At 42.0% G+C, this 9,925-nt stretch overlaps 1 long non-coding RNA gene across 1 annotated transcript in view; it reads right to left on the bottom strand.

Annotated features, from left to right (window-relative positions):
• Positions 1 to 3,111: 3,111 nt before the first annotated feature.
• The window catches only part of LOC123351429, a 29,062-nt gene continuing 22,248 nt past the window's right edge, over positions 3,112 to 9,925 (bottom strand). The window contains exons 4-5 of the long non-coding RNA XR_006574025.1: positions 4,692 to 4,844; positions 3,112 to 3,796 (exon numbers count right to left, since the gene is read on the bottom strand). This is a non-coding gene — a long non-coding RNA (uncharacterized LOC123351429). The remainder of the gene's footprint in view (positions 3,797 to 4,691; positions 4,845 to 9,925) is intronic.

The raw sequence follows: 9,925 nt of genomic DNA, 5'->3' as shown, positions 1-9,925 counted from the left end.
TTGTATGTATAGTTGGGGTTATTTTTTCCAATGTGCATTACTTTACATTTATCCACATTAAATTTCATTTGCCATTTTGTTGCCCAATCACTTAGTTTTGTGAGATCTTTTTGAAGTTCTTCACAATCTGCTTTGGTCTTAACTATCTTGAGTAGTTTAGTATCATCTGCAAACTTTGCCACCTCACTGTTTACCCCTTTCTCCAGATCATTTATGAATAAATTGAATAGGATTGGTCCGAGGACTGACCCTTGGGGAACACCACTAGTTACCCCTCTCCATTCTGAGAATTTACCATTAATTCCTACCCTTTGTTCCCTGTCCTTTAACCAGTTCTCAATCCATGAAAGGACCTTTCCTTTTATCCCATGACAGCTTAATTTACGTAAGAGCCTTTGGTGAGGGACCTTGTCAAAGGCTTTCTGGAAATCTAAGTACACTATGTCCACCGGATCCCCCTGGTCCACATGTTTGTTGACCCCTTCAGAGAACTCTAATAGATTAGTAAGACACGATTTCCCTTAACAGAAACCATGTTGACTATTGCTCAACAGTTTATGTTTTTCTATGTGTCTGACAATTTTATTCTTTACTATTATTTCAGCTAATTTGCCCGGTACCGACGTTAGACTTACCAGTCTGTAATTGCCGGGATCACCCCTAGAGCCCTTTTTAAATATTGGCGTTACATTAGCTAACTTCCAGTCATTGAGTACCGAAGTTCATTCTCTCTGGGGCACCTGGCATTGGCCACTGTCGGAAGACAGGATACTGGCCATTCTTATGTTCTAATTGCTTGTCCCAAGTGGTTTCATTAATTAAAAACCCATCAACAAGTAAGAATAATTCAGATTTTCCCTTTATACTACTTCGCTCTACTATTGTGTTGCCTAGTCATCTAGTTTTTGTTAGTCTTCAGTCTTTAATAGACTTTTTACTTTTAAATTTTGTGTCCAGGCCCATATTGCCACCAGGACCTGCCTTAGGGAAAATAGCGCTGTGGGTGAACTTGTATTTTGATGCCCCTGGCTCTTGTGCATACAGTATCCCCCCCATTGCCCCAGGCCCCTATGGTTGCCCCCCAGTGCCCTTGACCTCCATGGGTTCCCCATTCCCCTATCACCATTGGCTCCCACTTAGCAACTTCTATGTTAGCTAAAAAATTATATATATATACACACACACGCAAAAAACATGGTATAAATTTGGGACTTGGACATAAATTGTCTATTAAACAGCCTTTACAAAAATAATGATTTGATTAGACTAATCAATATTGCAAAAGTTGATTCCAGTGCTTATTCTAAAGAAATTATCATTATTAGGAATTAATTTGTAGGGAAATTCCTCCTCTGCAAACTTATACTTTCTAGCTTCAACAACATGACACATCTGCAATGTCTGTCTCAGAATCGGGAAGAAAACATGCTTTATCTCTCTCAGCACATGCTACATATAGCCAACAGGAGTCTAGTATACGTCATTCTACTTCAGGATACAAAAACTGTATGGTGGAGCATAGAAACATTCTTTGTTCTTAATGGCAGAAGCAAAACACTAGCATGTTTGCAGACAAATCAACACATATCTAGTTCTGCTCCAAACCTCTGAACTGCTGAGCTACTGCAAGAGTTGAGGACAGATTGTGCAACCTTTAGGAGTTCAATGGGATTAAATGTCTGAGGAGGGATTTCTTGCAGAGTAAAGGTTTCAGGATCAAATCTTTGGCTCCTGGTGGTAGGTTTCTGCATGCTCTTAAGAATAACATAAGGGAAGAGGAGAATCCAGGCAGATGAAGGGGGAGATGGACCCAAAGAAGCTGAGAGATGGTAGTCACTGATAAAAACTGAGTGTGATTTCAGGCATCTATTCTGAGATGTGTGTCTGAAATTAATTGTAAAATATACAATAACAACAATAATGAATAGCCCCTTCACCCCAACCCCTTCTGCACCCCCCGTGCCTCTAACCCCTGCACTCTCTTCCTGTGCCCACATGGGGAAACTAACCTGGTTGCACGAAGCAGCTGGCAGTACTCCTTGGTCACCTCCAGAACATTGCTTCTCTGCAGCCCCCTATGGGGCTCTGATGGGAGGAGTGAGGAGCAACGCCAAGTGCTTCCTGCATCCAGATCACTTTCCCCACCTGGGCTGCATAAGAGGAGGGTAGAAAAACAGCAGCTCCTCTCTCTGGCATTGCTCCTCGCTCCCTGCCCATAGCCACACAGAGGGTCATGGAGGAACATGCAGAGGTCGAGCAGTATCTGTGCATCACTGTTTCTCTCTCTCTCTCACGTACGTACGTTCATCCACCAGGAGCAAGAGTCTGCAAGTTTGCGGCGCTCCCCTGAAAGTCGGCAGCGTGCAGGTCTGCGCTGCTTCATGGTGCTTCCCTGACCACAGCTACCTGGATGGTCACCCCCATGGCCCACCCCTAAGGCCAGCCCATTTTGTCACCTTGTTGTGTTTAACTCCATCTTCCAGATCATGATTAATATATTAATCAGCACCAGTCCCGGTATCAAGTTCTTGGGAAATTCATTATGAAACTTCTGCATTGAGAAATTGACTTTCTCCTCCTATTCACTGCCTTTGGTCTCTTGTTCTTAATCCTTAACAGAACTTCTCTTTCCTTAATTCTCTCCTGTGAGATTCAAAATGCCTTTGTCAATGTAAGTCTTAATAAATTGCCAACTGGTTCTCCTTCAACTTAAGAAGCACATTTATTTGCCTCTCTCTCATAGGCCAAAGGAAGCCTGTTTTCCCTCTTGTCTAAATACACCCTCAAGTTCATACCTGAACAGAGATGTTATTTGCCTTGTCAAATTCAGAAGGAATAAATGGACCAAAGGGGTTAACATAATTCAGTCACTGTCCAACATTAACCAGTGTTAAATAATGTTTTGGGGTTTGGGATACGGAGACCTAGGCCCGTTTAGTACTAGGGCAAACACACCCTTAAACATCCTTTTAAATTTTTATTAAAGATATAGAAAAGGACAAACATTTGCAATGTAAAGTATTAAATAAGACTTTTGTTTTAACATCTCTTGTTCCCTGTCCCTTTAGCTGGAGAGAGATTGTAGAAAAAAAAATGCCTTGCTTGATGTCTTTTAGATGGTATCAGTATCAAAGATGGCAATAATTGTCCTTTGGGGGAAAAGAGATGTTGTTAGTTGAGATGGGCCAGAGCTGTCACTACTGTTGTGGTTGTTAAAGTCTGACTTTGTTTCGTAGAAGATGAAACAAGAGAAACAGACACAAGAGGGAAGAGAAAAGAATTGCAAAAAAAAGAGAACGCAGCTTCTGTCTGATGTTGTGTCAACGCGCATCCTCGCTGCTGGAGAAACACAGGCACAGTACAGAGTCTTACCAGCCACTCTGAGACCTGGAAAACTTGTACCAGCTTTGGAATGTTTAGGCATTGCTTTTAATTGCCTCTTCCTGGTCACACGTCTCTCACATATCCCGGGCCCAACACAGCTACAGCAACACTTAAAGGAAACAGACATTTAAAGGAAAAGTACTTTACTTTGCCTGCCCACATCTGAAAATGAGTAATGTTGTAAAATATACAGCTAAGACTCTCTCATTAGAAAGAAGGGGGAAAAAAGAGGGATAGGAAAGAAGAAATAAGGTGGGGAAGGAAAGGGACAGATGTGGGGGGCGGGGAAAAATTCACATTCCAGCTGGTGTCTGGGATTCAGCCAAGGCAGGTAGAGGTAGCAACATCATGTGGGTCCCTCTCTGTGTATTGGTCTGGTCAGAATCTCTCTCAGGATCAGGATGATGAAGGCCTGGGGACCGAGGAGAGGAATGGGGTAGCAGCCGTGATGGTGAAGCTCATTCAAGTAGCCAGTTTTTTCTCCCAATGTCTTTTTTTGTGTTTTGTTTTGTTTTGTTTTTTTGTTGAGGACATCAAAGGGGAACAAGGAGCCAAATAGTTCACCCCCTCATTATTTTGTCACTAATTAGGCCTAGTTTTCCAACACACCAATTTTGGCTCATTGATTTTTGATTCCACACTTTTCTTGTTTATCAAACATCTTAACACAGTCCTTGAGTTATATCAGACTGCACTAGTCCAACCAAAAATGCCTACTATCTCCCTTCTGTACCTTTTCCCAGCCATATTTATTGTTCTAGGTTATTTTGACATCTTATGAACTTGTGCTCACTTTTCACAGTTGAGCTCGCAACTAGGATAAATTGGTAGACCAAATTATCACAATAGACTTGTAAAGGTAAACAGACATGGCACAGCTGATTCCCAAATCAGTTAACTTGGAAAATACTCAGTCACCATCCTCTTGATATTTGGGGGAGTGCTCCAGCCAATTTCAACTGCCCCCGCAGCACCTGAAAAGAGACAGTCTGTTGGTAGCCAAGCTATGTAAGGTTTTATGGATCAGAGGTTGTCTAGTTTAACAAATTGAAATGGCAGTCTTATATTCCCAAAAGAGGGTGGAGGATGTTGTATAATGGGGAACAGCAGTAAGTGATGGTCCGCCACTCCGTACTGAAATGAAGTGCGTTAGTACATAACTGGAATTAGAGTGCATGGACATTCACCGATTTGGGGAATTAGGTAACTGGGAGTGTGGGCTCAACATTCCAAAACAAATAACCATCAAATCTATCAAATTAAACTTAGTTTGCAAACTGTAGGAAAAGACCATGCTTTTCACTCACACAGCCAGAGGAGACTGAAACTTGGAAGGGCCTGGATAGGTGGGATGAAAGAAAGGAGTGCTCCCTTATGTATAATACTTCCACCAACTGGGATCCTGGGAAAGCCTTTGGACTTGGCTCTCAGTAGTGTTTTGGGTGTTGTGCAGCTGGCAGCTGGGAGAAAGAAAAAGAATGCAGAATTATTTCCTTCCACTGTGATGAATATATTGGAAATATAACTCTGCATTTACTTATTATTCTACTGCCCTTTCATCCTAAATGTAAACATTTGTTTAACTTATTTCATTGAACATAGTTATCCTATAATTCATCGTGGCAGAAGTCAGCGTATTCAAATAATACCTTTTGTTACTTTGTTAATGAATGCTCAGTATATTCTAAATGTGATACACATGAACTGCGGCAGTTAATGCTGTGATGCCTATTTCCCACTGAGGACTTGATTATGTTTTTAGTTTGTAAAAAGCAAATTATTGAAAACACTAGGACTATCTGGATGCTAAGGGTAGCACAAATGACATGGCTTGCTTTATTTTTGCTGAAAGGTGCAGGATACTTTTGTCTGTCTGGTTGGGTTTCCATGTCTGTATTGCTAACAAATATGATCATTGTTTAACTTTCACCAATTGACACATTTGTCTTTAGTTCTAATTGTGTCTTTCATTCTGTCTCAACCTGCATTGGCTACCTAGTCAACAGTAGGCCAAACATAAAGCAGTATACTAAATGAGATCAGATTTAGATGAGAAAAGAATAGAGCTGAGCAAATAACTTGCAATGATTTTTTTAAATGAATTTAGACTCTTTTCTTTATAGAATACTATGAATGGATCATGATTTCCCTGCCTTTATTTGATGACTGCCTGAGTAGTGAGCAGTGCTTAGTTTTGATTGGTCAGATATTCATGTTTCTCTTCTCTGACTGAGTGAACTCAATAAATTGTTTGACCAAAGCATACCTCCAAATCCAGATTTGGATGTCTTTCTGGAAGGTATGCTTTAGTTAAACACAAACAACTTATTGGATTACTTATTGAAATGAGAAAATTAGCCATATGTAAATATATTTCAGTCACTGTTTTATAAATCCAGAGTCACTGAGGGAGACAAATCCATGGGTTATAGAACCATAAATGCTATATTTTTCATCTGGATCTGCATCCATTAAAAGATATGAAAATTTGCATATAGACAGTCAGCTCCTTATTGACTCCACATTGGAGGAGGCTCATGCCAGTACCGGATTTACCATGGCGCCAGGCCCACAGTCCAAAGGAGCCCCCACCCAGCCCACTCTTCTCTACCCCCTGTCCGCTGCTCTCTCTTGCGGGGGCAGAAGCTTGGTTCTGCTGGCTGCCAAGCTCCCCCATCCCTGCCTCTTCCCCCAGTGTGCTGCGTTCCTGCCCCTCCCCCTCCCTTTCCCTCTCCCTGCTGCCAAACAGCTGATTGCCCTTGCGAGGGAGGAGGGAGGAGGAAGGGGAGCGGGAGGAGCTGAGCAGAGCCGCAGCGTGCTCGCTGCTCAGGGGAGGAGGCAGAGAAGAGGCAGAGGAAGGCCTTGGGGAAGAGAGTGTAATTGGGGCATACCCCCTCCAGCCCCCTGCCATGAACTGCTTAGGGCAGGGGGCTGGGCCTGGGAGTACCCCCAGCCCTGACTCCTGCACCCCCCTCACATACTCCCAGCCCCCATCCTGACTTCCTGCACCCCCTCACATACTCCCAGCCCCCATCCTGACTTCCTGCACCCCATACGTACCCAGACTCCCCCCAACACTTCATGCCCTGACTCCTGCACCACCACCTCACATCCCCACCCTCACCCTGACCACCAAATGGGAGCTCCTGCACGCCCCCATCCCCACCTGCACCCCTTGCACCAAATGGGAGCTGCCCCAGGTAAGCGCTCCACACCCCAACCTCCTGCCCCAATCCTGAGTCCCCTCCCTCACTCTAGCTCCTTGTCAGACCCTGGACCCCAACCTGTTCCTGCACCCTAACTCCCTCCCAGACCCTGCATCCCCTGCTCAGTGCACCCCTACCCTCAGCTCAGTGCAGAAAGAGACGAAGAGAATGGGTTAGAACCAGGGAGATGGTAGGTACCCACTCTATGTGGGCGATCCTGTTTACCCCCTCCCCAGCCCTGCTGCACCTGCAGTTTACCCCTGGCCCCTCCCTTGCTCCATGGACTAACTCTAGGTCCCACCCTGCTGTACTTTTTGCCCCCAGCCTCTGCCTTGCTCCAGTCAGCAGGAACTAATCCATGCCCCATTGTGCTCATCTTGCCCCTGGCCCCTGTCTCGCTCCAGCTGGGGACCAATCCTTCCCTTCTCCCCTCCCCCCATGCCCCACTGTCAGGGTGGATAAAAATAAAATTACTTTAAAAAAAAATTGGATTTTTTTATTTAAATTGGATTTGAGGAAAAAACATATCTAAAGTTTTAATTAAGATGCATTATATCTCATTATGGAATAGGTATTATAAAGTCTAATTTTATAGTATGAGACAATATAGTCATGTAATGTTTAAGAAAAGTTTTGTAAATGAGTTCCAATAGTTCATGGATTAGGGACCCAATCTTATGGGGTTCCCCAGGCTTCTGTATAGATTATTTAGGTTAATCTTTCTATCTACTCAATGGAACACAGTGCTCAGTCTAAAAGATACCATCAGAGATGTTTAGCTTTGCAGTTCTCAAACTGTGGATTTGTGTCTCCAGAGGTAACATGCCTGTTAACAGCAAAAATGTTTTTAATAAATAATTAATCTATAGAGGTGAGAAATAACAGATCTCAACTCTATTGTCCCTCTGCAAATTTGTGTACACAGAGTCAATCCCTTATTTCTCTTTAAAAGTGAAAAGTTTCAAAAAGTTCAATGAATAGAAGATTGTTGGGGGTGAAATAGATCTGGACAAGAAGAAGTCTGGAGATAAATGTGAGAAGCAAGGGACATATGCATGTTTTGTTAAAATATGTTTGCTGTTGAAGAAAAATATCCAGAATACTTAACGTTTGTTGTTTTAGTTAAATAAAACAATTTAAATTTCGGTCTGGTGGTGATGTTCTCCTCCTAATACAGCCTGGCAAGAAAATCCTCCAAATATTAATGATTAACCTGTTGAATTGGAGATAGTTCACCTCCCAATGACTTCATAAATATCTGCTTCAATTACCTTTGGTAAATGAAATAACCAAACAATCATTCATTTCCTGATATAGCTGTAAAACTAATCTGAAAAGTTTTCAAAATAAATCACTGTTTAAAAATGGTATAGTGTGTACCTTCTGAAAATGAAACCTACATCTGTCTCTGAGTTGTGAAGAATATGTATGAAGGTTATAACAACCAACAAGAATGCACTTTTACGTAGAAAACCATGATTAAATCAAGTCTTCCTGACTAGTGATTTAAATCAGATCCACCCTGCCTGCTGTGCTCTTGCTGCTGGCCCCTTTATTCCCCAGGGGGGCCCACAAATATGTTTGGTGCCGGGCCCACAAAAAGTTAATCTGGTCCTGGCTTATGCCCCAGGGTTTACTGCAAGTGTAACATACATATTAAACTGTGTTCATTAGCAGTGCTCCTGTTAAGTGTTGGCCAGGTGAATTTGAACAGCTAACTTGGGCAAACACCTCTTATTTCTAGCTAAAACATAATCCTTTTCTTTTCACTTTGAGTGGAAGCACAGGAGGCACATATATCAGATCTCAAATTGGCTCTTTCCTGGAGTAGAAACGTTGTTGCAAATGTGACTGCTAATGCATCAACCACAAACACTGGTCTGGTGTTTTTTTGGTACTGCTATCAGAACCTACCCTGAAATGTCCCTGTAATTTAGAAAATAAAACAGTGTTGATCTGGAGAAAATAAGTGTTGAATTTTATAATCAGGCATAAATTGCAGCTTACTTTACAGACCTGAATCTGTCAATATATTGAGCCCTTGTCTTTGGGCAGGGCCCTTCCCACTTGAAAGAATTAATATCCAGTAGTGAAATTGATAGTATTTTCTGGTGAGCCAAGAAAATTTGTTCATTCATTGTACAGTATATACAAAAATAGAATATTAATTACTACTTAGACATTGTTATTACCTGTGGATTTTTCTTTTTAATATAGTTAATCTTTATCTGACAGTTTATGGCCCTGCTGTAATGAAATTAAAATTGCAAAATCAGGTATGTTACCTTCCCTTAAGAAGAGAAAGAAAATGAAAAGCGAAAGATTTCCTTTAAATAAAAGCTAAGTACCAAAGAGCGATCAGCTTCTTATTGTACAGATCTCTCTCCTGGCAAAGTGCTCAGTCTTGGTTTTCTACTCCTGAAAGGCCAGTAACAAATATCTCTACCTCCACAGTAACTCTCTTGTGCCCTTAGAATACCCTTCCCTCCCATCTCACATATAAGCCATCAACCCCACTTCCCAAAACCCACATGAATCCTCATTAAGAATCTGGTTAAAATGAACAAGCTAGGATGTGGTAGGCCACATCTGCAAATGTCAACTTGTAAGTGGAGTTCACCTGGTTCAACAAACATTGGCTATGAAAGGCTAATATATGAACCATAACACCACCTACCTCTTTTCCCCCTTCAAAAGCCACGTAAGGAAGTTGGGAGTAGGGACAGGGAAACACTGTTGCTTATAAGGTTGCTTTCCAAAAGACCCAGAGGTGTCATGGAAGCTTAGATATATCAAGTATAAATACCTGAACTGAATTCAACACTTGTTTTGCTGATTTCAGAGTAGCAGCCGTGTTAGTCTGTATCCGCAAAAAGAACAGGAGTACTTGTGGCACCTTAAAGACTAACAAATTTATTTTAGCATGAGCTTTCGTGAGCTGCAGCTCACTTCTTCGGATGCATAGAATGGAACACCCTGTCTGCGTGTTCCATTCTATGCATCCGAAGAAGTGAGCTGCAGCTCACGAAAGCTCATGCTAAAATAAATTTGTTAGTCTTTAAGGTGCCACAAGTACTCCTGTTCTGTTTTGCTGATGTCATTTTTCCAGCAGCAGGGGGACATGCTGCATAGCAAGCTAACCAGTACATCAGTGTTAGAAAATAAGAGATGAAGGATAAGACTTTTTTTTTTTAAGGAACCAGTCTAACCCAAAGTCATGGTGTAATTGACTTGAATGGAGCAACACCAGAGATGGATTTGGCTCAGTAACGTATTGACATTTTCAAAGAACAAAAATTTAACAGTCAAATAAGATATCATAATTCAGGTCCTGC

Source organism: Mauremys mutica, chromosome 1 (genome assembly GCF_020497125.1).
Source record: "Mauremys mutica isolate MM-2020 ecotype Southern chromosome 1, ASM2049712v1, whole genome shotgun sequence".
In the NCBI taxonomy this organism is placed as follows: Eukaryota; Metazoa; Chordata; order Testudines; family Geoemydidae; genus Mauremys; species Mauremys mutica.
This window is presented reverse-complemented; position numbering and strand designations above follow the sequence as displayed.